A 27,455-nucleotide genomic window follows, 5' to 3' on the forward strand; every position below is an offset into this window, starting at 1 on the left:
CTGACCTTGGCACAAAAAGTGGGAGTGTACTAATAAAGTTTGTGGACGACACAAAGCTGGGACGTATTGCCAATTCAGAGAAGGACCAGGATATCATACAGGAAGATCTGGATGACCTTATAACCTGGAGTAATAGCAATAGGATGAAATATAATAGTGAGAAGTATAAGTCATGCATTTAGGGATTAATAAGAAGAATTTTAGTTATAAGCTGGGACACATCAATTGGGAGTAAGAGAGGAGGAGAAGGACCTTGGAGTATTGGTTGACTGCAGGATGACTATGAGCCGCCAATGTGATATCGCCGTGAAAAAAGCTAATGCGGTCTTGGGATGCATCAGGCAAGGTATTTGCAGTAGAGATAAGGGGAAGGTTTGGTAAAAATCCTCACCAATTTGAATAGGTGACCACAGACCCAAACCCTTGGATCTTAGAACAGTGAAAAAGCATTCAGTTTTCTTACAAGAAGACTTTTAATAGAAGTAAAGGAATCACCTCTGTAAAATCAGGATGGTAGATACCTTACAGGGTAATTAGATTCAAAACATAGAGAATCCCTCGAGGCAAAACCTTAAGTCACAAAAAAGACACACAGACAGGAATAGTCATTCTATTCAGCACAGTTCTTTTCTCAGTCATTTAAAAAAATCATAAACTAACACATACTTAGCTAGATTACTTACTAAAAGTTCTAAGACTCCATTCCTGTTCCATCCCCGGCAAAAACAGGATACAGACATACACAGACCCTTTGTTTCTCTCCCTCCTCCCAGCTTTTGAAAGTCTCTTGTCTCCTCATTGGTCATTGTGGTCAGGTGCCAGCAAGGTTATCTTTAGCTTCTTAACCCTTTACAGGTGAGAGGATTTTTCGTCCGGCCAGGAGGGATTTTAAAGGGGTTTACCCTTCCCTTTATATTTATGTCAAGGCTGATGGCTGCAGTCTCTCAATCACCACCGAACACGCTCTGGTCGCTGAAAGAGAAGCTGCTGCTGTGGTATCGGATTTCCTCTTCACTGGCGAGGGGCCCTCTGGTCTCAGGTCAGACCCAAGGACACTGAAGGACTCACCAACAGGTCCGGTGCTCACCGCTGGGTCAGTTCTCCCCCCATAGGGGTGTTTCCTTCCCTGGGTGAATGAGCCCCCAGACGGCTGCTCCCCATCCCCTGGGGTCCCACCACTACCCTGACCCAAAGACAGCTCAGTCCTCACAAGTGCTCCCAAGGCAGAGTAGGAGACTCCTGGTGCTCCACTCCCCAGCTCCACCAATTCCGCACTCTCCTTCCCCTGGTCTCCTGACAATTCAGGCCCCAACACTGGCCTGGACCCAAGCCTCCCAGGGACTGGCACACACAAAAACCTTCTTGCTGGGGGAGGCACAGGCCTACCCCAGGCACTGCAGAGACATGCTCTTCCTCCCACTCCATTCCTCTTGCAGACGTTTCACGCTCCTCCAAGTCCCTGCCAGCAGCCCCGCCACTTGCACCCCTCTCCAACTGGGGGGGCTGAGCCACTCCCAGGAAGGGAAGCCGAGCGCTGGGTGAGCACCTAACATTGACGGGGCAATTCTTTCAGACTCTCCACGGAGCCCACATCACTCTGCTGTAGGAGGTAGCCCTCAATACGAAGCAAAAGCTCCAAACATTCCCCACACCCTGTCTCAGACAGGCCAGCCAGATCAGCACAGCCATGTGAAGGCAGTAAAAGAAGCAAGGAGACAGAGCTTGCACCTCCACCATGTGAGATGCAGCCATCTGGGAGGAACCTGCTATATGCCCAGAGGCCTTTATTCCTCCAGCCTGCGAGGACAGAGGGGATGTCAGGAAGTTTCCCCTTCAATCCCACACACAAAAGGCCCTGCTTAGGAAAGGCAAAATCCTGAAGAGAAAAAGACACCAAGAAGGATGCCAAAGTGATAGACTTTTATGATCTTGGGGAATAGCTCATTGCCTGACCAGGGACTTGAACCCTGGACCCTCAGATTAAAAGTCTGATGCTCTACCAACTGAGCTAGCCAGGCTCACAAAGAAAAGGAACAAGTTCATGCGGAGGAGAAACTAGTCAAGAAAAAGAGAGCATGAAACAATAGAGGAAACCTGCTGCTCTCTCTCTCTCTCTCTTCCCAGCCCTAGCCCTGGTCTCCTCCTCCCTCCAGCACCCTGAAGCATTTTGCCAGCACAATGCCCAAGTCAACTCCACCCTCCCCAAACTCTAGAAGGCCCAGCTCATCAACCTGGCCACTCTTACAGCCTCCTCTCCAGCCATGACCAATAGGAGGAGGATTGAGTCACCCTCCCTCAGGCCCACCCTTCAGCATTCCTGGGTAAAGACCAACACCGCCAAAGTGACTTTGGGCCAGCAGGTCAACCAAGAGGGCTCCCTCCTAGGCCTTGCTGCTGCAGGACTCAGAGTAAATCCAGCTCACATCCCTCCCTATAGGGCTCCAGGCAAGGCCAGCCTTTTGGATCCAATGTCTCCTCTGGTGTTCAAGTCACAACTGCAAGCAGGCAAAAGACTGGCTCCCACATCATTTGAAAGAGCAAGACAAAGCCTTGAAACTGTGAAGCAACAAGTCCAAAAGTCCCACTGAGATCTGAGCTCAGCTTGCAGTATTCAGCACTCTGACAGCTGACCTTTACACCATGGGACCCGATGATGTCACAGTCTCTAGACACCTGTGGCCCTCAGCTGGCAGGCTTGAACTCTGCACTTACAGCTCTCCAGCTGCTCCCCCTCTCTCTGCTGCTCTCGCCCTCCCCTTGGTTTATCATAGTACCTGGCCCCACTTTCTGCCAACCAGAGACTCTGCTTTCTGGGCCCGCTCCTGTGGAGGTGGGATTCTATCCTGCTTCCTAGGACTAAGCAGCAGAAAGAGGCCTTTCCAGGAAATGGTCATGGCTTCTGGGAATCCCTGTGTGGCTCTGGACACCACCAGGAATCATTTGGCTCCTGGAACACAAGGCAACTTAAAAGCTGAGTGCCTGGCCAGGGGCTTGAACCTTGGACCCTCAAAGTAAGAGCCTGATGCTCTACTGACTGAGCTGACTGGGCTTCCCAATAGAATCTACCCCTTTGACCACAAGAGTGAGCAGGCAGGCAAAAGAGAGGCAAAAAAGTGCCAGAAACCCCTCCTCTTTTTCTCCACAGCCACTGCATTTCAGCAGGATTCCTCCTCCTCCTCCTCCCTCCTGTTCCTCTCTCCAGAGTGTGAAGGGAGCCATCAGTGCAGCCAGAGGCGCCGACTCCCTGGGTGCTATGGGGCTGCAGCACCAATGGAAAGAAAACAAGAGCTGCTCAGCGCCCACTGGCAGCCAGCTCCCCCCAGCACCTCCCACCTGCGAGCAGCCTGGCCCACAAGCTCCTCCTCTTCAGCACCTCCCGCCTGCCCGTGATCCAGTGTGCAGGAGGAAGAAATAGGACAGGGTGGGGGTTTGGGGCAGAGGTCAAGCAAGCCCCAGGAAGTCTCAAAGTCAGCACCTCTGAGTACAGAAGCCTTCCCTGAGTCTGAGCTACCAGGATCCCTGCCACAGAGCAGGGTGCACAAGTCTCAGCCTCCCTTTCCCACACATGGCTCTGGACACCACCAGGAATGATTTGGCTCCTGGCACACAAGAGCTGAGTACCTGGATAGGGGCTTGAACCCTGGCCCTGCCCATTAAAAGCCTGATGCTCTATGGACTGAGCTGGCCAGGCTTGCTGAGAGCCTCTCTCCATCCTCTTTTTCTCCACGCCCACTGCCAATTCCTCCTGCTCTTCTTCCCTCCTGCACCTCAGGGTCAATAAATCTGCACGTAGACAGCTGGCCCGCCCGCTGCACCCCAATCCCCCAGGCCTAAGCCTCCCTGCCAAAGTCCTGCACCTGGCTCCATAGAATTAAGTCTCACATCTCACTGGGAACTTGACTTCTTGTCCCCAGAGAGCCTCTGCCCCCCTCAGTAGCTGACCTGATAAACACAGTGTCCACCTTTTCCAAAGAAGTGCTTGGAGAGGCTTCTCTCCTGTGACCATGTGGCCTAATGGATCAGGCATCTGACTTCAGATGAGGTGATTGAGGGTTCGAGTCCTTTCGCGGTTGGACTTGTGCAGTTTTCCCTTTGTGCTGAAAGTCCTGCTTTCTTCAGGGCTCGATCCTCTTCCTGGCTGCTCAGGCCAATGCTCTGGCTTCAGCTAGACCCCCGGAAAGGAGTTGGGTTTGGGTGTCACAAGGCTAGGGCGTGAGCCCCAGGTGTGTCCAGTCTAGCCTTTGCCATTCCTGACTTGCCAAAGTAAATGGGCAGATGCCCGGGCTAGCGTGTAGAGCAGTTTGCCTCCTCCAAATGTGCACCTGTCCCTGTGCTTGAGGGGGCTAAATAGCGCCTTGGGAGCTGGGTGTTTCTCTGCTTCTCGCCAGCTGGGGAAAAGCCTCTTGGGGTAAAATCTCCTGCCCTGCTGCAACAGTGAGCACCTGGAGTGGGAACGGTCAGAGGCCCCACCAGGGGGTGGCCCTGCTTTCCTACCATCTTCTGATGCTGGCCACTGAGAATCAGCAGCCACCCTGCATGCTGGTCTGTGGGTGGCCTTCAGTGGGTGTTTGGCATGCAAGGGAGCAGGCTGGCCAGGTGTCTTATGCCCGTCTGATGGCCACACATAGACATGGTCCTCCCCTCCTCTTGTCCTGCCCTCAGTTTCTCTGTGGCTTATAAACCTTCTGCAAGTTAAACATGTAAATATTGTCCATAAAACCTGTGCAGCTGTGTGCTGTGTCAAAGACAACTCCCGTGTCACTCTCCTGTCTGTTACAATCCTTCCCCAGGGGGGCCCACAGATATGTTTGGCCCCAGGCCCACAAAAAGTTAATTCTGCCCTGCTGCCCGGAGCGGAGAGTCAAGTCCAGCCAGCCCCATGGCACCGGAGGTGCAGGAGCCGCCACCGTGGGGTGAGTGAAGGACAGGACCCAAACCTCCAGAGGAGGCAGGATCCACCCCAAACCACCCAAATGCCTCTACCCCCAGACAATTTACTGAGTTGTGACAGGCCATAAACATTTACTAATAGGCCCTGGGGAATGTTCCCTTTAATTTTTTACATCCATGTGCAGAATGAATTTTGTTATGTGCACCAATATGGAGGTGATGTGTGGTGGGGGTGTGGCCAAGAGTTCGGACTGTGGGAGGGGGCTCAGGACTGGGGAAGAGGGTTGGGTTGTGGGGGGGGGTGAGGGCTCTGGCTGAAGGTGCAGGCTCGGGGGGGTTGGGATGAGGGGTTCGGGGTACAGGAGGGGACTCAGAGCTGGAGCAGAGAGTTGGGGTGCAGGGGGACAAGGGCACTGGCTGGGGGTGAAGACTCTGGGGTGGCATTTGGATGAGGGGTTTGGAGTGCAGGAAGGGGCTCAGGGCTAGGGCAGAGGGTTGGGGTGAGGGGTCTGGCTGGGGCTGCAGGCTCTTGGAGTTTGAGATGAGGGGTTCAGGGTGCGGAGCGGGCTCAGGGTTGGGGCAGAGGGTTGCACTGCTGGGGGGGGGTGAGGACTTGGGCGTCTGTCTCATCCCTCCCTGCCCCACCCCACCTTCCATCCGTGCGGCTCTCCTCGTTGGCCTACCCGCCTCCTCCGACCTGCTCCCTTCATTAGCCATCTTCCCTGCACCACGGGCTGTGCTACTGACTAGGGAGCAGGGAGACAGAACATATCTGGGTAGAAACAAACCCTGGCTAATGTGCTGCGCTCACCACAGTGCCCCCAGCTTTAGCCAAATATTTAATTAGCCTCCACACACTTTTTTTCCCCGCCTGCAGATTATAGTGATCTCAGCCCGAGAAGCTCTGGAATGCGATTCCTTCCACAGACATGCTCAACTGAGACATAATGGCATTGACTTGGTGTGCAAAAGAACAGTAAAAACATAATCAGGTCCCAGTTTTATGTGATTAATCCAGCCCTATGGCAGATAAAACCTAATGATAACACATCGTCAGCCAGAACATCATCTTCTGACAGCAACCAGCGCCGGGGCTTCGAAGGGAATGAACAGAACAGGCAATCACTGAGTGAACCATCCCATCATCTACTCCCAGCATCTGGCAGTCGGAGGTTTAGGGACACCTAGAGCATGCGGAGACATCCCTGATTATCTCAGTTAATAGCTGATGCACTTCTCCTGAGGAATTGATCTAATTCTTTGTTGAACCCATTTACAGCTTTGGCCTTCAAAACATAATGAACACATGTCTACAACCCCAAGAGGGTTTGACAATCCCAAGAATTCTAAAAACAGGAATTATACACCTGGAAGTCAAGAAATGTTAATAAAGTCATGATATTTCGTTCTTATGGGCCTCTTTGTTCCTGAGCCTTTAGGGTGCAGTAAGCCACTTCCACAAAAGCTGGAGCCTAAACACCTGAATGAATCTTCATCTCCCCTCATCCTTTTCCTGTTACCTCACCCAAACATTTCATAGACCTAAGGCCATAGCTACATTACAAGCCTATGTTAACTCTCCTTACGTCAGCATAGGCTCGCAACGGTCACTGTGTCACTGTGTCTTGCTCACAGCGAGGCCTGTCTTTTAGCCAGTCTCTAACCCTGGCAATACTCTCTACAACCCCTGAGATGCTCTCAATTCTCTCCCCACCCCAAGAAAATCCTGTTCTGCTCCTTTCATAGAGATCCCTGGGACACCACCTCACACTGTGTCCCTGAGGTGTCAGGCAAACTCTCAGCACCTGAAGCCTCTGCCACTCACCTAACGCCCCCTGCCCCATAGATCAGCCATAACCCTGGTTCTGTTCCTCTCTCAAACCTGCACAGGGGAACCCTTTTGGATTTCGACTCCAATGCCTTAACCACTCGGCCATCGCAGCTGCGAGCACACTAGTGCTTCAATGCCACAGAAACTGGTAAATAATCACAGTGCCCAGGCTTGAAAAGAAAAGGAGGACTTGTGGCACCTTAGAGACTAACAAATGTATTAGAACACAAGCTTTTGTGAGCTACAGCTCACTTCATCGGATGCATGCAGTGGAAACTATAGTGGGGAGATTTATATACACAGAGAACATGAAACAATGGGTGATACCATACACACTGTAAGGAGAGTGATCAGGAAAGGTGAGCTATTACCAGCAGGAGAGCAGGGGGGTTGGGTGGGGGTGATCTTTTGTAGTGATAATCAAGGTGGGCCATTTCCAGCACTTTACAAGAACAGTAGGAGGGAAAATAAACAAGGGGAAATTGTTTTACTTTGTGTAATGACACACCCACTCCCAGTCTTTATTCAAGCCTAAGTTAGTTGTATCCAGTTTGCAAATTAATTCCAATTCAGCAATCTCTCGTTGGAGTCTGTTTTTGAAGTTTTTTTGGTGAAGAATTGCCACTTTTAGGTCTGTAATTGAGTGACCAAAGAGATTGAAGTGAAATAGAGAATTTCCACAACAAACCTGGCTCCGAAAGCACAGGGGGGATTTGGGGTTTGTTCTCTTTGCTTTGCCATGTGCAGTCGCACAGAGAGGGCTTTCAAAAGTCTCCCCTCCCACAAAGCGGGAATGGGAAATGATTCTCAACTTGACGCTTGATGTGAATGAGGATGTCTGGAACATAGGGCCAGGGACTGACCTGTGCTAGAGAAACTAGTGACACATCAGCCACCTCAAAACTGTCCCTCTTGGCCTCAGTGGTTTCAGCTGGTGGCCCTCAGAGTGCGCTGGACGCGACCCAGAATCCCAGCAGCCATGCCGGGGGCTTGGGCTTAATCCTCACGGCCGAGCACAAAACCTTCAGCCGGGAAAGTTTCACTCCCTTCCTGCCCAAGTGGCAAGGGAGAAACGGACAAGACACACCAGCTCAAAGATGCCTCCCTCCCACTTCCCTGTTGGCTGCACACAGCCCTTGGCGTGTGTCATGAATAGGTCCCTTCCAACCCTGATATTCTATGATTCAGCCCATGGGCTATGGCTTCAGACTTCAACCCCCGGGGCAGTGGAGCTCCGGCTTGGAAAAATTGCCACAGTTGCCACCAGCAAAAGTTGGTGGCTGCACTCTGAGGCCAAAAAAAAAATGGTGATGGGAACGAGAAGTCGAGTTCCCAGCGAGAAGTGAGATTTAATTCTATGCAGCCAGGTGCAAGACTTGGGCAGGGAGGCTTAGGCCTGGGGGATTGGGATGCAGTGGATGGGCTGGCTGTCTAGGTGCACACAGGACGTCCTTTGAGCCGGCATGTTTCGTCCGTTTCTCCCTTGTCTCTTGGCGGAGGCAGGAAGGGAGCAAAAGTTCCTGGCTGAAGGTTTTATGCTCGACCTTGAGGATTAAGCCCGAGTGCTCAGTGTGGCTGCAGGGAGATGGGTTTCTGACTCGTACCCAGTGCACTCTTCGGGCAACCAGCTGAACCCCCTGAGGCCAAGAGGGATGGTTTTGAGGTGGCTTTTGAGGCTCCCAGCACATCTTGAGGAGCAAGGAAATAGCACGATGTTACTAGCGTCCCTGGGTGGGCTCGAACCACCATCCTTTCGGTTAACAGCCGAACGCGCTAATCCATTGCGCTACAGAGACACCTAGATACCTGTCTGCTGTTACCAAGGCTGTGCAGCCTGTACATCTGCTGCCCACGCTAGAGCTTGCAAGGCGCTAGTCCGGACAGAACCGGATTCACTTTGGCACCAATGGCTCCATTGTGCCAGGCCCAAGCTCAGACAGGGCCCATAACACTCGCTTCCTCCCCTCTCACAGCGCTGCCGAAGTGGTCCTGGTCCCACAGCAGAGGGGGGACATGTGAGCTTGTTGCAGAGCTGCTGCTCAGGGATGGGAACTTCCTGGTACCCCAGCCTCCAAAATCATTCAGGCTGCATTTTCTGCATGACTACATGCCAGCTGAGGGGTGCGTGGGAATTGGTGGCCTCTGCTGCAGGTGATGGGCATCTCAGCTACTTAAAGCCATGGCCTAGAGGAGGGAAGCCCTTAACTGCAGAGTCTGCAGCTGCCTAGGGCCAGTGCTGAGGATTTAGAGGCCCTAGTGCCGCCGTTGCTAGGTTCAAGCATGCTCAGCCTTGGAATTGCCACCCCTCCCTTGACTAGTAGCTGCGGCTATCTCAGGCTGGCAATTGGCCCCATGGCTATAGTCAGAGAAGCTGCAGGTGGCTTTGTGACTATTGGGGGCCATAAAGCTAGAGCAGATAAAGAAACTGGAATTAACCTCAAGGAACAGAGGTCACCCATAGGAAAGGAATGTCAAGGGGAGCAGGGAAAGAGGAAGCAGGTCAGGCTTGCAGTGGGAGAATAGTCCCAGCTGGTTGGGGAGCATGTCCAAAGTAGAAAGGAAACAAGCATGGGCAGAGGTGGTGGTGACCAGGCAGTAGATTAGCATGCAGATGGGAGCAGAGGGAGAAAGGCTGTGTCTTCAGATTCCCAAGGGCTAAGTCCTCACTTTGGGGAAATGGTGTTTGCAAGAGGCTTGCTCCAATGGCAGGATGGGGGCTGGGGAGGGGATTTGTCAGAACTGACCAGGTATCTGCTGGCTTTGGAACTTTGAGCTGAGAGTGGGACCACACACAGTGACTGGTGACATGGGGTGGCAATGGAGACGTGGCTATTGAAGATCTGAATGAGGAAGGAGATAAATCTGTGGGAGCTTCCCTCTGAAAGATCTGCTCACTGTGGACACTGGTAAACCCACATGGTAGAGCTCAATGAGAAGAACTGGGGGCTGAGGGAGCTATGTATGGCAATGCACATAGTCATGTTTAGGTGTGTGATCAAAATGAAAAATGTCTCTGAGATTCAGTACCAGGTACACTAGGGTACCAATGGCCCTGCCACACCAGGCCCATGCTCAGAGCCCACAATGATGACATAGGGGCCCACAAATATGTTTGGCACCAGGTCCCACAAAAGGTTAATCTGCCCCTAAATCCAGATGCTGGGGGCTGTGGGTGAAGACCCAGCAGAGTGGCGGAGCGGCAGTGTGCTGGGCCCATAACCCAGAGGTTGGTGGATCGAAACCATCCTCTGCTAGGGATGCACTTGTTTCTTTTTGCTCTGGGCCTTCAAGCGAGGTAGCGACCAGCAGAGCCCCAAGAGCCTAGGCCATGAGGCCAGAGGTGGCTGAGGCGGGGGCCTGCCAGGGAGCTCCCCGGCACCTCTGGCTGCCTGGGCTGAAGGCAAGAGGCCTGCGTGTGGTGAGGACTCCTGTCCTGGCCTGAGACAGCCGTGCTTCCTCGTCCCCTTCTCCCACCTGCACCAGCAGGTGGCTGCTGCAGGAGAACACGAGGGAGGCTCTCGGGATGCTGGCAGCTCTGGGCAGCTCTGTGTGGCTGTCAGGGGAAAGAGCCGAGGCTCCCAACTCGACCTGCCATTGACTCGCGTGGCTCTGCGCTCCATCAGCTGGGGCAGACCAGACTGCGGCCGGGACTCAGCATGGCCGCGCTTCCCTGATGAGCCAGGAGACACACTGTCATGAATATAAAGGGAAGGGTAAACCCCTTTAAAATCCCTCCTGGCCAGAGGAAAAATCCTCTCACCTGTAAAGGATTAAGAAGCTAAAGGTAACCTCGCTGGCACCTGACCAAAATGACCAATGAGGAGACAAGAGACTTTCAAAAGCTGGGGGGAGGGAGAAAAACAAAGGGTCTGTGTATGTCTGGGTGATGCTTTTGCCAGAGACAGAACAGGAATGGTGTCTTAGAACTTAGTAAGTAATCGAGCTAGCTATGTGTTAGATTATGATTTGTTTAAATGGCTGAGAGAAGAGCTGTGCTGAATAGAATGACTATTCCTGTCTGTGTGTCTTTTTTGTGACTTAAGGTTTTGCCTTGAGGGATTCTCTATGTTTTGAATCTAATTACCCTGTAAGGTATTTATCATCCTGATTTTACAGAGGTGATTCCTTTACTTCTATTAAAAGTCTTCTTGTAAGAAAACTGAATCCTTTTTCATTGTTCTAAGATCCAAGGGTTTGGGTCTGTGGTCACCTATGTAAATTGGTGAGGATTTTTACCAAGCCTTCCTCAGGAAGTGGGGTGCAAGGGTTGGGAGGATTTTGGGGGGAAAGACGTGTCCAAACCACGTTTCCCAGTAAACCCAGATAAAGTTTGGTGGTGGCAGTGGAAATCCAAGGGTAAAATAATTTTGTACCTTGGGGAAGTTTTAACCTAAGCTGGTAAAAGTAAGCTTCGGAGGTTTTCATGCAGGTCCCCACATCTGTGCCCTAGAGTTCAGAGTGGGGAAGGAACCTTGACAGCAGTGCATCCAGGAGCAACAGGGAGGGGCTGCTGCTGCTTTCCCCCCACCTACATCTCTGCCCAGGAGGCTGTCGAGCTGAGGCTGAGCGTTGGGGTGCATGAGGGGTTACAGGGTTTGGAGGCAGCTCTGGACTGGGGGTTGGGGTGCAGGCTCTGGCTGGGAGGTGCTTACCATAGGTGGCTCCCAGTCAGGAGCTGGCTGCTGGCACGTCTGTGTGTGCGGCCCCTGGGAGGGAGGGGGGCAGCTGGTCTCCATTTTCTGCCCGCACCTACAACGTTGCCCCTACAGCTCCCATTGGCCAGTTCCAAGCCAATGGGAGCTGCGGGGATGGTTCTGGGGGCGGGGGCAGCACGTGGAGCTGCCTCACCCCCCCCCACTTTCCCCACGGGCCCCAAAGATGTGCCAGCAGCCAGCCGGGTCTGGGAGGGGCCCGGGGCCACAGCAGGCAGGCAGCCTCTGAGCCCCGCTGCACTGCTGGACATTTAGCGGCCCAGAGATCGGGATCAACTGGCTGAGGCTCCAGGATCGACCAGTCGATCACAATCGACGGGTGGTGACTACTGTTATAAAGAGTAAACTGAAACGGCCAAGTGATGGTGACAGAGGTTAAGAAATGAAAAGCCCCAAGATCCCTCACTCCTCATTGACTCTGAACAGGGATTTATTTCAAATCCCTTTAGTTCTGTGGCTGGTAAAATATAAGGACCAAGCGATTTCAAGACATGTGATGCTGGGGTTGTGGATGCTGTAATTGTATCTCAGACTGAATAATGATTTTAGATCTGATGTAGAGCAGGTGCAGGAAGGAGCCGGGGTCACTATTCAAATTCTGAATTGCACAATTTTCCGAAGTTGGGAATGTCCAAAACCAATTCTAATGGGAAGATGAATGCAGAGCAGTTACACCGGAGGGGCCCAGACCTGCAGTGGGGGCACAGTGGAAATTAATAAGGGGAAGATCATTTGTTAAATTAGTCTTCACTGACAAGATTTGTCTCTGTTTCTATTTCAAGTTATGGTGTTATTTAGAGGAATCCGTACATATTTTTACCGTAGTAATTAAACCCTTAACTTTATTTAATCAAGCCAAAAACTTAGTGTCACATTTTTTTCTCTGTCCTAGCAGGAATGAATTGAATTTTGTGACTTTCTCAAAAGTGCAGAGAGCTTAAATTTGGGGAATTCAGTCTCCGTGTTTGTGAGTTGATGTTTTCCTCTCACAGGTCAGTACCTGCATGGAAATCCTAACAGGGATCTAAGGGCTGGTGCACGCTGGGCACTTAACTGGCAGAGCTACGTGTCTCAGGGTGTGAAAAATCCACACCCCCAAATCAATACAGTTAAGCTGACCTAAGCCCTAGTTAGATAGAGCTAAATAGAAGGAAAAATTGTTCCGTCAATGTAACTATTACAGGGATGGGAAAACCCCTCCAGTCAGCGTAGTGACTGTCTACCCAAGGTGCTAGAGAAGTGTCACGGCAACATTTTAAGTGTAGACAGCCAAAGAGACCAGCTCTGGCTCCAGTTCACACTGTGGATGCTCAGGCACTAAGACTACAGTAATAATAACAGCCCAGAGCTTCCGTAGTTGGCAGGATTTGAACCTGCGCGGGGCGACCCCAATGGATTTCTAGTCCATCGCCTTAACCACTCGGCCACAACTACTGGATGTACAGCTGCTCCACTACACTATGATTCAGTTCTCACAGAATTGTCACTTCAGATTGTTTGCTCAGACCAGCTCCCCCAGCACACTCACGGCTGGGCATTAGTGTAAGTGTGTCCATGGCTGAACAGCGAGAATTCCTGCCCATTTCCCTTCCGGCTGCAGCACGATGGCAGTGTGTTTGTGTTAACGACATTGCTGTAGATCAGTGTTCATTCCCCACGTTGACAAGCAGACAGTCCCTTTCCGATTCAAATCGCCAGCACATCATTCCAATAGCAGGGGTCGGGTTTTCTCTGGGGCATGGAAACTTTTCAGGGGGTTGGTGCGTGAACTCAGCCTTGCATTCCATCCTTGATTTTGCATGGACTAACAACAGCAGCATAAAGAAAGAGCCGAGCCAATGTCTCCCCGACAGGGACGTAAGTAGCCACGTCCCTCTGTCTGACCATTGCCATTGCAGGAGAGAAGGGTTCACTGGAATTGAGTGCCCTGGCTCAGACAAGAGACACAGGGAGGTGTTGCTGTTCATGGATCTGTGCAAAGGAAATTGTGTCTCTGTGTGAAATTGAGGAGGGAAATGAAACATCCACATGGTGGCCCAATGCCCTACGGAATGTGGGTGAAGGGCTCGGGCTGAGAAATGATTTAACAGGGGATTGTTTCAATTTATTGCCCTGATTAAAAACTATGGCTAAAAGGCGGCAATTGCTGTTAGTACTGGTACCTGTGTAGGACACCCCGGTGGGTGTCAAGTCCATGGCCTTAACCAGGGGTAGTCGATTCTTTTTATCAAGATCCAAATTTCTTGGTCAAGGTACAGTCAAGGTCTAGACTCCAGAGAAAACAATACACTGAGGTAATAAGAAGTATGTAAAAAGATTTTGCAGTCACTGTGGGCATAGCTATGATGTGTTGTGTTTCACTCTATATCTGGGGCCACTGCCTTTCCCTTTAGCCTTGCGGTTGACCAAGAGTAAAACTAAACATCTCTTCAGATACCAGGGAGTGTTTGTGTTCATTCCTGTGAGCTACACAGGGGTTTGATGTTGTTGCTTTCAATCCTCCGGCTCTGGTGGGATAAGGAACAATTCAGGCTGTCACTGAACTGAAGGCGGGAGATCATTTTTTGACTGGGAGAGGGACACCCCCTCTTAAAGGTATTTGTCTGGCTGGCAGCCCTGGTTCCGAGATCTCTCCTGAGGGAAGAAAGTTTCTATGCAAAATACCAAAACTTTTAAGGGAGAGGAGGGAAAGGTGATGGCCACACGATGGGGCCAGCATGAACCACAACGTGGTGCTTTCACGTGGGACAACTCTGAACATTGACTGATCTCTACTCCCTTGGATTTGAAGAGATGTTTACTTTTGGACTTGGGAAACTACAAGGCTGAAGCAATTATATCAGGGGTCTCAAACTCCCAGCCTCAGGGACATTTGTGGCCCGTGAACCTCCCGAAAGTGGCCTGCAGGGCTTTAGCAGTTTTGGCACCAGGTCTCTCCCTTGGCCCCACCTGCTGCCCCCAGACACTCCCCCCGCCCCCCGACTCCAGGGGCCCCGGCAGCGCAGCGGAGCTGAGTGGCGTCTTCCTGCTCGCTCCAGTGGCTGCCAGCCCCTCCCTGTGGCTCCGGGGTGGGTGGGTGGGGGGCTGTGCCTGCGCGTGCTGCCCCTCTCTGAGCCCCCCTGCAGCCAATGGGGCACTGTGGGGGTGATGCCTACGGCCAACAGGGACCGGAGGCTCCCCCCCACCTTGGAGCCCCAGGTAAGCACCGCACCTCCAACCCCCTCCCAGAGTCTGCATCCCCACCCCACATACCCCCCTCACATCCCCAACTCTCTCCCAGAGCCTGCATCACATCCCCCAGCCTCCAAACTCCCTCCCAGAGCCTGCACCCCCTTCCTCCGCACACCCCCCGAGCCTCCAAACTCCCTCCCAGAACCTGAACCCCCTTCCCACACCCCCCCTCCCGACCCCAAACACCCTCCCAGAGCCTGCACCCCCCACCCCCTCCTCCTGCACCCCCACCCCCTGCCCCAGTCTGGATCCTGCACCCAGGACCCGAACTGCATCCCAGAGCCTGCACCCCAGACCCCCCTCTCCCACCCAAACTGCCTCCCAGAGCCCAACCTCTCACCCCTTCTGCACCCAAAGTCCCTTCCAGAGCCCGCACCCCAGTCGCCTACCCCAGACCTCTTCTCCCACCCAAACTCCCTCCCAGAGCCTTAGGCAGGTGGGGGGGTGGAGTTTTTTGGGGGGTGCAGTTTTGGGGAGTGGGTTCTGGGTGGCATAAATTACATTATTGGCCCACTGGGAGAATTTGAGGATTGGCACTGGCCCTAAGGTAAAGTGAGTTTGAGACCCTGCTTTAAGGGATTGGAGCAATGCTGGGGAGATGGAAGGGCACAGAGCTGGGGAGGAGTATGTGTTCCAAGGAAAGTTGTTGTTGTGCTCTGGTGACACAGGGCGGGTGTGGAGATCTTGTAAGCCATGGGGTTTGTGTAGAGATAAAGTTTACTAACCCCCAGGTTCAAAGCCGTTCCTGCTCTGGGCTATACAGGGCAGTCTTTATTGAGAGTGTAGCTCACTGGTTGAATAGTTGCCTACAGGGCAATGGGTTCCCAGTTGAAATCCAAGCGTTCCCTTTAAAAACTTTTTCAACTGAAAATCAATTTCCGGACCCATCTCCAGTGTGTTCAGGAGTCTGCTGAATGGGGATGCTTGAAATGAATATAAACACTCAGTAGTTCCCTTCGCGAATGTAGAAAACCCAGCAGAGCTGTCCCGCAGCTGAAATCCGCTCCAGTCCTCGCGTGTCCAAGAGGGACACTCTGTATTTGAGGCATGTGTGACACCTCTGGGACGATGACAGGTGAAAAAATGCTGGATTCAATGACAGCTGAGACCACAGGAGGGGAAGGTGAATGACAGCACCACACAGAGTCATAACACTCAGACCCGGGGCTTCACTGTCACTACCCCTGTGTTTGCCCTCATTTATATCATAAGAAACACACCCTTCCCCCTCCCCCACACACTGTCACACCCACCTTTTCCCCTGGAGCCCACCCCAACCCTGTCCTACCCCTCTCCCACACACACACCATGGGACACAGCCTCTCCGCGACTCACCCAGGTCAGGACTTGCCTCTGCATTGCCCCATCAGGGGAGCAGAGAGCCTGAAGGGCCACAGGAGACAGATGGAGATCGGCCAGAATAGAAAAGTCTTCCCTTCGCTTCTTCAGAGTCTCGTTAACCTCACCCAGGAGAAGTTCCAGCACCGGGTGGGCTCAAAGCACCAACCTTCCCCTCAGCAGGAGAAGGTGGGAACCAGCTCAATCAGATAGAAGGAGGCTCCCCACCTCTGTTGGTGCTGTCCTGCAGCCTTTCCTATGGATTTGTTTTAATAATGCAACCCCTGCCAACACATCCATCCATGAACTAAAGAGACAAGCCCCTAAATGTGGGCTCCAGTGGTGCAATGGCTTAGTGCACAGGACTTATAGAGCAATGCTGCAGTTGTGAGTTCAAACCCCAGCTAGAGTACTGGTTTTCTGTAAGCAGATGGCTTCTGCCAATCATTTTGCCCTGCGGAAAATACAATTCCAGCCCAGCAGACACCGTGGTCCTTTCCTTTACCGAGTGCAGGGCAGATTCACACATCTACAAGGCTCCGCTCTCCACCAGCCGCCTGTGTCAGGAGGGGTCAAGCAGAGCCCAGAGCGCTGCCCATCCTGTGATTCTTCACCCCCTTACTCCCCTTCAATCTTTGCTCCCCAAATCACCTGTGTGCACAGCCTCCTGGCTGTGAGACTCAAACCCTGCCTGACTTCTGTATGTTGGTATGTTTTGTGTCTGTCGTGTTGATGTGCATGTGAGTCCTGGGTGATTTTTGTGAATGCCTTGCCCAGTTTTGTGTGCGTGTGTGTATGATTTGAAGCACCTACACGAGAGGAAAGTGATCAGGAACAGTCAGCATGGATTAACCAAGGGTAGGTCATGCCTGACTAATCTAATCGCCTTGTATGATGAGATTACTGGTTCTTTGGATGAAGGGAAAGCAGTGGATGTATTGTTTCTTGACTTTAGCCAAGCTTTTGACATGGTCTCCCACAGTATTCTTGTCAGCAAGTTAAAGAAGTATGGGCTGGATGAATGCACTATAAGGTGGGTAGAAAGTTGGCTAGATTGTCGGGCTCAACGGATAGTGATCAATGGCTCCATGTCTAGTTGGCAGCCGGTGTCAAGTGGAGTGCCCCAAGGGTCGGTCCTGGGGCCGGTTTTGATCAATATCTTCATAAATGGTCTGGAGGATGGTGTGGATTGCACTCTCAGCAAATTTGTGGATGATACTAAACTGGGAGGAGTGGTAGATACGCTGGAGGGCAGGGTTAGGATACAGAGGGACCTAGACAAATTGGAGGATTGGGCCAAAAGAAATCTGATGAGGTTCAATAAGGAGAAGTGCAGGGTCCTACACTTAGGACGGAAGAACCCAATGCACAGCTACAGACTGGGGACCAAATGGTTAGGCAGCAGTTCTGCGGAAAAGGACCTAGGGGTTACAGTGGACGAGAAGCTGGATATGAGTCAGCAGTGTGCCCTTGTTGCCAAGAAGGCCAATGGCATTTTGGGATGTATAAGTAGGGGCATAGCCAGCAGATTGAGGGACGTGATCGTTCCCCTCTATTCGACATTGGTGAGGCCTCATCTGGAGTACTGTGTCCAGTTTTGGGCCCCACACTACAAGAAGGATGTGGATAAATTGGAGAGAGTCCAGCGACAAAAATGATTAGGGGTCTGGAACACATGACTTATGAGGAGAGGCTGAGGGAACTGGGATTGTTTCGTCTGCAGAAGAGAAGAATGAGGGGGGATTTGATAGCTGCTTTCAACTACCTGAGAGGTGGTTCCAGAGAGGATGGTTCTAGACTATTCTCAGTGGTAGAAGAGGACAGGACAAGGTGTAATGGTCTCAAGTTGCAGTGGGGGAGGTTTAGGTTGGATATTAGGAAAAAGTTTTTCACTAGGAGGGTGGTGAAACACTGGAATGCGTTCCCTAGGGAGGTGGTGGAATCTCCTTCCTTAGAAGTTTTTAAGGTCAGGCTTGACAAAGCCCTGGCTGGGATGATTTGATTGGGGATTGGTCCTGCTTTGAGCAGGGGGTTGGACTAGATGACCTCCTGAGGTCCCTTCCAACCCTGATATTCTATGATTCTATGATTCTATGATTTTTGCATGCGTATTGTTTTTTGCTTAGTATTCTTTTGGTATGTGGATTTTGTGTTTTCTTGTTGTGTGCTTTTTCTGTGTTTTTTGGTGTGGATTTGTTCTTTGTATGTTTTGAGTGGCTTTCCCTTATGTGTGTATGGCTTTGTGTGTGTGTGTGTGTGTGTGTGTGTGGTTTTTGTTTATGTCTGTGTGGGCCTGTGCACTGTGTGATTTTCTCTTTCTCTCTGTGTGTTTGTCTCTCTGTTTGTATCTTCATGTGTAAATTCACTGTAACTTTTCAAAATATCCACAGCTTTGCCAATTTTCACCAGGAATTTTTCTCCATCAACCAATTCTCACTTTTTCCCTACCACTTGGTGACCATTGCCCCAGGGCACTGTCACTCTCAGGGTCCTGATTTCCCATTGACCTTTCCCCTTTCTATTGAGACTGGGAACTAGCCAACCAAAAAACCCCACAAAGTTTTAGTAAATGGCCAACAGTCCCCTTACACAAGCCAGCCCCGTGAGGGTCACTGATGGCCAGAGAAGGCAGCAGAAGCTGGTCCCATGGTGTAATGGTCAGCACTCAGGACTCTGAATCCTGCAATCTGAGTTCAAGTCGCAGTGGGACCTTGTGGTAAATCCCCGGAGCTCAAACTCCCCACCTTCCCTGTCTCTGGCTGTGCAAGAGTGAGTTGTTTACCTTCTACTGGGTGACTCCTGCCCTCTGGAGCCAGGTTTTTGGGTGGGATGGCTGCAATGGGTTGGGGCTCTAGAACTGGCTACTGATGCCTGCAGTCCTGTGGTTTGACCTGGTGGTTGGGATTCTCGCCGCTTCACCTGATGCCCACAAGTTTGTACTTGCTGCCACACTTTTCCTCTTTCCCACATGGCACCTGAAGAAAGGAGTGCCAGGGCCATGCTGTAGGCATATTTTGTATAGGCATATTTTTAATATTTGTAATTTGAAATAATTGTAATTCTGCAATATTGATTTGCAGCTCTCTATAGCTGCTGACAGTGTCTGTGTTAAAGCTTGCAAACTGTCAATTGACTCTAAGTACCTTGTAAGCCATTAATTAACTCTAAGCGATGCTTTGTAATTGACATGGACACCTTACAACACAAACCGCTCAATTGACACTACTCTCTCTGAAAAAAGAAAAGGAGGACCTGTGGCACCTTAGAGACTAATAAATTTATTTGAGCATAGGCTTTCTTGAGCTACAGCTCACTTCATCCGATGCAGTGAGCTGTAGCTCATGAAAGCTTATGCTCAAATAAATTGGTTAGTCTCTAAGGTGCCACAAGTCCTCCTGTTCTTTTTGCGGATACAGACTGGATACTCTCTCTGAGTTGACACTTTTGCTTGCTTGTAATTGAGATTGACGCTTGTCAAGGTTCCTTCCCCACTCTGAATGCTAGGGTACAGATGTGGGGACCTGCATGAGAACCTCCTAAGCTTACTTTTACCAGCTTAGGTTAAAACTTCCCCAAGGTACAAACTATTTTACCTTTTGCCCTTGGACTTTCGCTGCCACCACCAAACGTCTAACACCAGTTATTGGGAAAGAGTTTCTTTGGAAACGTCTTTCCCCCCAAAATCCTCCCAAATCTTACCCCCTTTTTTCTGGGGAAGGTTTGATAAAAATCCTCACCAATTTGCATAGGTGACCACAGACCCAAACCCTTGAATCTTAAGAACAATGAAAAAGCATTCAGTTTCTTAAAAGAAGAATTTTAATAGAAGAAAAAGTAAAAAGAATCACCTCTGTAAAATCAGGATGGTAAATACCTTACAGGGTAATTAGATTCAAAACATAGAGAATCCCTCTAGGCAAAACCTTAAGTTACAAAAAGACACAAAAACAGGAATATCCATTCCATTCAGCACAGCTTATTTTCTCAGCCATTTAAAGAAATCAGAATCTAACGCATAGCTAGCTAGATTACTTACTAAGTTCAAAGACTCCATTCCTGTTCTGTCCCCGGCAAAAGCATCACACAGGCAGACCCAGACCCTTTGTTTCTCCCCCCCTCCAGCTTTGAAAGTATCTTGTCTCCTCATTGGTCATTTTAGTCAGGTGCCAGCGAGGTTATCCTAGCTTCTTAACCCTTTACAGGTGAAAGGGTTTTTCCTCTGGCCAGGAGGGATTTTAAAGGGGTTTACCCTTCCCTTTATATTTATGACAAAGCTTATGAATGCAAACCACTCAATTGACTTGACTTGCTCAATTGGTTCTGCTCAATTGACTCTACTCTGTAAACCGATACTTTGTAATGGAGATTGGCACTTTTTGTAACAACAACCGCGGAAAGCCCTTAACTGGCGTGGCTGGCATAGGACTAAATTCCTATAAAAATGGACTCTGAGAACTGAGAACTTTCAGTCTCCGGTTCTGCCACCACCCTCCAGGAGCATTGGATGCGCATCTGACACGGACTTGGCTCCATTCTTGTGTCCAGGCCACCTGGCCAGTGCTCTGTCACGGGCAACGTCTAGGCTGGTCACTATAACCTCTATGCAGAACTTGTATGACTCAATGTATGAATGTATCTGTAGATAAGTAAGGAATATGTAGTGACATAGCTGTGTGTGTTTTCTATATTTTTATTATATTTACAATAAATGTGGCATTTTGCCTTGTCCCTTTTACAAGATCCTGTTAGTCTTATTTTATTAGTATAACACAGACACCCTCCCCCAGCTCTCCCTGCACCCTGGGCTCACACCTGGGTGTCTCCCGAATCCTTGGCATTGTCCAGCATGTCTCCCTCCACAGAAGTCACCTGGCCTCATCTTAGATGCCATCTTCATATTGTTCTTCTCCGTCCCAAAGCTCCTGCTCTGCCTCCCAGACCTATCTGTCCTCAGCTCCGCAGGCAGAGGGGAAGGGGCACTGTGGGAATCACACATGCCCCATTCCAGACACCCCATCGCATCCACAGGGCTCCCAAACCAGGACACCAGGCCCCACCCCAAGGGAGCAAAAAGCCTTTGTGAGCCCAGCACACACCAGACAGGAAAAGATTAACACCCACACCCAGCTGTGATGGTGCTGCCTGTGAGAGCCAGCTGAGGTCACTCAATCAGGGTAAACTGCAAACAGACCACGGCAGACAAACCCCAAACACTGGTGGATATTCCAATAGTTAGATTTACCCAGCCAGCCCAAAAGAGCTGCTTTAGCACCTCCCTGGTTACTCAGACGTCCAAATAATGCAGTTCCCTTAAGGTGCCCAGCCTCAGGCCTCCATCCAGACACACATGTCAAGCATATGATGATCAATTCTGAAAATCTTATTTCATCACACAAAAGAAAAGGTTCTCCTGACCCCAAAGGACCAAGCCCCAGACCCAGGTCAAATGAGAACTCAGATCTTTCCCCAAATACACGCTTACAGTCAATTCTTGTTAACTAACTAAAATTTATTAAAAAAGAAAAGAGAGAGAATTGGTTAAAAGATCAATACACAGACAGACTTGAGTTCAATTCTTGAGGTTCAGACCCACAGCAGAGATGAGCTTGTAGTCGCCAAAAGTCCTTTTAGAAATAGTCCACAGGTTACAGTCCAATGTCCATATTCAGGGTGACTCCAGTCAATGACTGGGGATCTCAGTCCTTATGGCTCAGGGTTTCCCCCTCTTGAAACCCAAAGCAGATCTGAGATGAAGAAGGATCATGTCCCAAGGTTTTTATACATTTCCTGTCTGAGAAAACAATTGGCTTAACTTTCCTTCTTCCAAACATCATGGCAACTAGCACAGGATAATTTATCCATTAAATAGTTCAGATACAGGTGATCACAACCTTCAAAGAGACATAGACAATAATACTATGTCACTCAAGAGTCTTCCTAAATGTTAATATTCCTTTTTTGATCTTTGAATCAAAGCTCTGGCCCTAGACAAGACTTGTTTGCTTACATCACAAGACCTGAGCTACTCTATTCTACTCTTCTACCTCTAACAATGCAGACTTGCATTTCAAAGCTCTATTCAATTACATCTCTCCCTACCCAGTCTTTAAAGTTCGGGGGAGGAGGAGGTCGGGGGCGGGGTGCTGAGGATGGTGGGGAGAGGAGGAGGAAGTTGGGGGAGGGACGCTGAGTGTGGCGGGGGTAGGAGGAGGTTGGGGGATGGGTGCTGAGTGGGGGGGGGGAGGCGGTCGGGGGAGGGGCGCTGAGGACAGGGGGAGGAGGAGGTCAGGGGCAGGGTGCTGAGAATGGGGGAGGAGGGAGGAGGTTGGGTGCGGGGCACTGAGGATGGGGAGGGGTTTGGTAGCAGGGGGGTTGTGGGGCGCAGGCTCCAGGAGGGGTTTTGGGGTGGGAGGGATTGGGGTGGGAGGGCGGGGCAGTCAGAGGTTTGGGGTGCAGTCGGGCGGCGCTTGGCTTAGGTAGATCCCGGTTGGCAGCTCCGCGGGACTCAGGCTGGCCCCACACTTAGGGGGTGACTCCAGATTCACCCCAAGGCAGCTGATCCTAATCTGGGCAGAGGCCCCAACTCTGTGGGTGCTCTGGGGCTGGAGCACCAGGGGGAAGAAGAGGGGTGCTCAGCACCGACTGGGGTGACCAGCCCTCAGGTGACCAAGGGAGCCCAGCTAGCCTAGGGCTGGTTGGGGCAGGGTGGTTTACGGGGGGAAGCCCCAACAGGAGACAGGGGAAGCCAGGACAACAGGGTGGGGTGGCAAGTGGTGGCCAGACTCTCGCCACCAGGGTCTAGTCTAGCTCAGGCTCCAGCTCAGCTTCCTCCCTGCACCACTGGCCCTCAGTCCACTTCTGCCACCAGGTCAACCCGGGAAGTAAGGCAGGAATGGGGTGAGGCAGCAAGTCAAGCTGAGCAAGGCAGGCAAAAGTGCACCTTGCCTTCATGGGCCTCTCACAACAATGTCCTTTCTGTGTGCCAAGGCTGACAAAACATCCCGGACAGAGCAGCAGCAGGCCAAAGGGGAGCCATGCAGCTGCCGAAGTAGCTCAGTTGGGAGAGCGTTAGACTGAAGATCTAAAGGTCCCTGGTTCAATCCCGGGCTTTGGCAGGTCCTTTTCTCCCTCTTTGGTGCAGAGGTGGCTTGTTTTCTGGAGCACAGCAGCACCTTTCCCTGCTACAGTGTCCAGTCCAAAATATCAGCCCCCCGGTGCAAAAGCGCTATCTTAGGATGTAAACAGGAGGCTTCCAGCACTGGGACACCTGACAGAGAGCTCAGTGCGGGGTGTAACAGCTGCTGACTCTGAAGGTCCTGAGCTAAATCCACTTGCAGGTGGAAGTGTTTCAATTTATTTCACTGACAATGAGTAAGGTGACGATTTAATCACAGGTATTTTTCATAAAAGTCACCGGCAGCTCCCCGCCCCACCCCTGGCCCCAGCTCACCTCTGCCTCTGCCTCCTCCCCTGAACGCGCTGCCCCGCTCTGCTTCTCCGACCCCCCCACCCCGGCTTCCCTCGAATCAGCTGTTCGCGCGGGAAGCCGGGGGGCTGAGAAGCAGGCGGCAGCTTCGCGCTCAGGCCCAGGGAGGCGGAGGTGAGCTGGGGTGGGGGGCACAAGGAGGGCCGCCCGCGCCACAGCAGGTAACGTGGGGGGGGCGCGCAGGGGAACCGCTCCTCATCCCAGCTCACCTCCACCTCCCTGGGCCTAAGTGTGAAGCCACGGCCTGCTTCTCAGCCCTCCCCGGCTTCCTGCCGAACAGCTGATTCACAGGGAGCAGGGGGAGGCAGAGAAGCAGAGCGGGGCGGCACATTCAGGGGCGGAGGCAGAGCGGAGGTGAACTGGGGGTGGGGCGGGGAGCTCCCGGTGGGTGCTCTGCACCCACCAAATTCTTCCCGTGGGTGCTCCAGCCCCAGCGCACCCACGGAGTCGGCGCCTAAGGCACCACTTTTGATGTGATCAGTGGGGGGAGCGGCCGCTCCCCCTGCTCCCCCCCAGCTACGCTCCCCCACCCCTAGGAGCCAGAGAGACCTGCCGGATGCTTCCTGGGAGCTGCCCCAGGTAAGCCCTGCCGGGACTCCCCACCTCGCCCCCCGGCAGGTCCCTCTGGCTCTTAGGGGTGGGGTGGGCTCCCTCTACAGTGGCCCACAAGACCCTCCTGCCTGGTTCTGAGGGAGACAGGGGAGGGGGATGGATGGGGCAAGGGTCCTGGGGGGGCATCAAGGAATGCAGGGGGATTGGATGGGGTAGGAGTCCTGGGGGGTGGGGGTGGGCAACGACCCCCTCATGGGGTGAGGAGGGAACCCGTTGTTAAGATTTTGGCAGCTCATCACTGGATACACCCCAAGACTGGTGGCTAATCCCCCATAGGATATTTCAAACCAGCAACAAAAGCAAACTTCTGTTTCACCACACTGGCTAACAAGAAGTTATGAAAGCAGTTTCCTCCGGCATTCCAGTTCTTGTATTACCACCGAAAACACTAGACTTAGAGATGAGTGGTCCTTTAAAACCAATCTCTTCAAATAAAAGGTTCTTCCGATCCCAAAGGACCAGCCACACACCCAGGTCAATATACAACTTAGATCTTACCCACAAATCATGATGTTGCCAATCCTTTAGTATCTACAATCTAAAAGTTTATTCATAAAAGGAAAGAAAGAAAGGTGAGAGTTAAAATTGAATAGAGGAATCAAATACATACAGGAATTGCAAAGTTCTTGGTTCAGGCTTTGTAGCAGTGATTAAATAAACTGCTGGCTTAAGTCAAGTCTCTGGCTGCTTCCAAATCATTGGAAGGACCTCAGTCCCTTTGTTAGAATGCTCCCATATGGATAGTCCATATTCCAGAGGTTTCAGCAGGAAAGAGGCAAAATGAAGGGGTTTCCAGGGCCTTTTATATCTTCTGCCATGTGGTGGGAAACCCATTGTTTCAAACAAAGCCCTCAGCACAGCTAGTGAAAATTACAGGTGACAAGATAGTGTTTGGAGTCACGTGGGCAAGTCACATGTTCACACATGAAGCTAGGATAACCTCGCTGGCACCTGACCAAAATGACCAATGAGGAGACAAGATGCTTTCAAAAGCTGGGGGGAGGGAAAAACAAAGGGTCTGTCTGTATGATGCTTTTGCCGGGGACAGAACAGGAATGCAGTCTTAGAACTTAGTCAGTAATAGAGCTAGATATGCGTTAGATTATGATTTCTTTAAATGGCTGAGAAAATAAGATGTGCTGAATAGAATGGATATTCCTGTCTGTGTGTCTTTTTGTAACTTAAGGTTTTGCATAGAGGGATACTCTATGTTTTGAATCTAATTACCCTGTAATGTATTTACCAGCCTGATTTTACAGAGGTGATTCTTTTTATTGTTAGTTCTTTTTTACTGTTACTTCTATTAAAATTCTTCTTTTCAAGAACTGAATGCTTTTTTTCATTGTTCTTAAGATCCAAGGGTTTGGGTCTGTGGTCACCTATGCAAATTGGTGAGGATTTTTACCAAACCTTCCCCAGGAAGTGGCGTGCAAGGGTTGGGAGGATTTTGGGGGAAAAGACATTTCCAAACTACATCTTTTCAGGAACCCAAATAAAGTTTGGTGGTGGCAGTGGAAGTCCAAGGGCAAAGGGTAAAATAGTTTGTACCTTGGGGAAGTTTTAACCTAAGCTGGTAAAAGTAAGCTTAGGAGGTTTTCATGCAGGTCCCCACATCTGTACCCTAGAGTTCAGAGTGGGGAAGGAATCTTGACAGCTCAAATGAAGAATAGGGAGCAACTTTCTTGGCAGCAGCACTGCTGAGAAGGATCTGGGAGTTGTGGTGGATCCGAACCTCAACATGAGTCAGTAATGTGATGCTCTTGCAAAAAAAGCAAATGCAATTTTAGGTTGCATTAACAGAGGCATAGCATGGAAGTCACGGGAGGTGATCATACCGCTCTGCTTGGTGCTGGTTAGGCCTCAGCTGGAGTATTGTGTCCAGTTTTGGTCACCAATGTATAGAAAGGATGTAGAGAAACTGGAAGGGATCCAGAGACAAGCCACAAAGATGATCAAAGGGATGGAATGCAAGCCATGTGAGCAAAGGCTGAAGGAACGGGGTATATTTAGTTTGGAAAAGAGGAGAAGAAGGGGGGACATGATAGCAGTTTTCAGATACTTGAAAGGCTGCCATAAAAAAGATAGAGATAAGTTGTTCTCCCTTGCCACAGAGAGCAGGACAGGAAGCAATGGGTCCAAACTACAGCCCAGCAGATTCAGATTAAATCTCAGCGGAAACTCCCTAACTGTCAGACTAGTAGGACAATGGCACAGACGCGTACGGAGGTTGTGGAAGCTCCTTCGCTGGAGGTTTTCAAAAGGAGGCTGGCGCCATCTGTCTTGGATGATTTAGAAACAACAAATCCTGCATTTTGGCAGGGGTCAGACTAGATGATCCTTGCGGTGCCTTCTAACCCTATGATTCTATGATCTCTTCAGCAGGGGTGCATGATGGGGGTCTGGGTCTGTTTGGGGGTACAAGGGGGCTCTATGGGGTGCATGGCAGGGCATCAAGGATCTGTGGGGATTGGGACACAGGGTGGGGAATCTGGGGTCCTTTTTGGGCTGCAAGAGGAGCTAGGGTCTATAGGGGATCTGGAGGCTGTGGGGATTCAGGATATGGGGTCTGGGTTCTGCCTGTGGGGCCTAGGAGCTGGAATGCAAGTTGGCAGGGCTGGGGCTGGGGGCTCAGGAGATCTAGGATCAGTTTGTGGGGCCCAGGATGTGTGTGATATCCTATTAGAACCTGCATTTTACAAAATGGTAAACTGGGCTCCTGGGGCTGATTCCCCTTTTGCCAGTAGCGGATTTACCATGGCGCCACCGGCGCCGGGCCCATGCTCCGAAGGGGCCCCAGCCAGCCGCTCTTCTATGCCCTCTGCCCTCTCCGGCATGGCAGGCTCTCCCAGCAACCAAGCTCCCCCAACCCCTGCCTCTTCCCCCAGCTTGCTACTTTCCTCCCTCTCCCTGCCGCCCATCAGCTGTCTGCCAGAGCCAGGGAGGGGGAAGAGGGGAAGAGGCAGGGGCGGGGCCTTGGGAAAGGGGGTGGAATTGAGGCCCCCCTCCAGCCCCCTGCCATGAGCCGCTCAGGAGAGCTGGGAGCACCCCCACAACCCCAGCGCACCCCCCAGACCTCTGCCCTGACTCCTGAACCCCCCACACACACCCAGCCCCCTGCCTTGACTCCTGCACCCCCCACAAACACCCTCAGCCCCCTGCCCTGACTCCTGTACCCCCCACAACCCCAGCCCTGACTCCTGCACCTCCCTCACACACACCCAGTCTCTAGTCCTGACTCCTGCACCCCTCCACACATCCCCACCCCACCCTGAGCACCAAACGGGAGCTCCTGCACCCTCCCCCCCACATACCAACCTGCACCCCTCACACCGAATGGGAGCTGCCCCAGGTAAGC

General features: G+C 51.5%; 1 long non-coding RNA gene and 5 other non-coding genes across 6 annotated transcripts in view; 2 read left to right on the top strand and 4 right to left on the bottom strand.

Moving 5' to 3' along the window:
- LOC141999978 (uncharacterized) overlaps nucleotides 1-27,455 on the bottom strand; it is a 695,529-nt gene that overhangs the window by 557,599 nt on the left and 110,475 nt on the right. The window lies entirely within an intron of this gene.
- Nucleotides 1,946-2,018, bottom strand: TRNAK-UUU (transfer RNA lysine (anticodon UUU)). The gene has a single exon. It is a non-coding gene; the product is annotated as a tRNA-Lys (tRNA).
- Nucleotides 8,444-8,517, bottom strand: TRNAN-GUU (transfer RNA asparagine (anticodon GUU)). The gene has a single exon. It is a non-coding gene; the product is annotated as a tRNA-Asn (tRNA).
- Nucleotides 12,786-12,867, bottom strand: TRNAS-AGA (transfer RNA serine (anticodon AGA)). The gene has a single exon. It is a non-coding gene; the product is annotated as a tRNA-Ser (tRNA).
- TRNAQ-CUG (transfer RNA glutamine (anticodon CUG)) lies at nucleotides 18,643-18,714 on the top strand. Its single transcript has one exon. It is a non-coding gene; the product is annotated as a tRNA-Gln (tRNA).
- On the top strand, nucleotides 23,045-23,117 carry TRNAF-GAA (transfer RNA phenylalanine (anticodon GAA)). Its single transcript has one exon. It is a non-coding gene; the product is annotated as a tRNA-Phe (tRNA).

The sequence above is a fragment of the Natator depressus genome, chromosome 16, assembly GCF_965152275.1.
Source record: "Natator depressus isolate rNatDep1 chromosome 16, rNatDep2.hap1, whole genome shotgun sequence".
Lineage (NCBI taxonomy): Eukaryota > Metazoa > Chordata > Testudines > Cheloniidae > Natator > Natator depressus.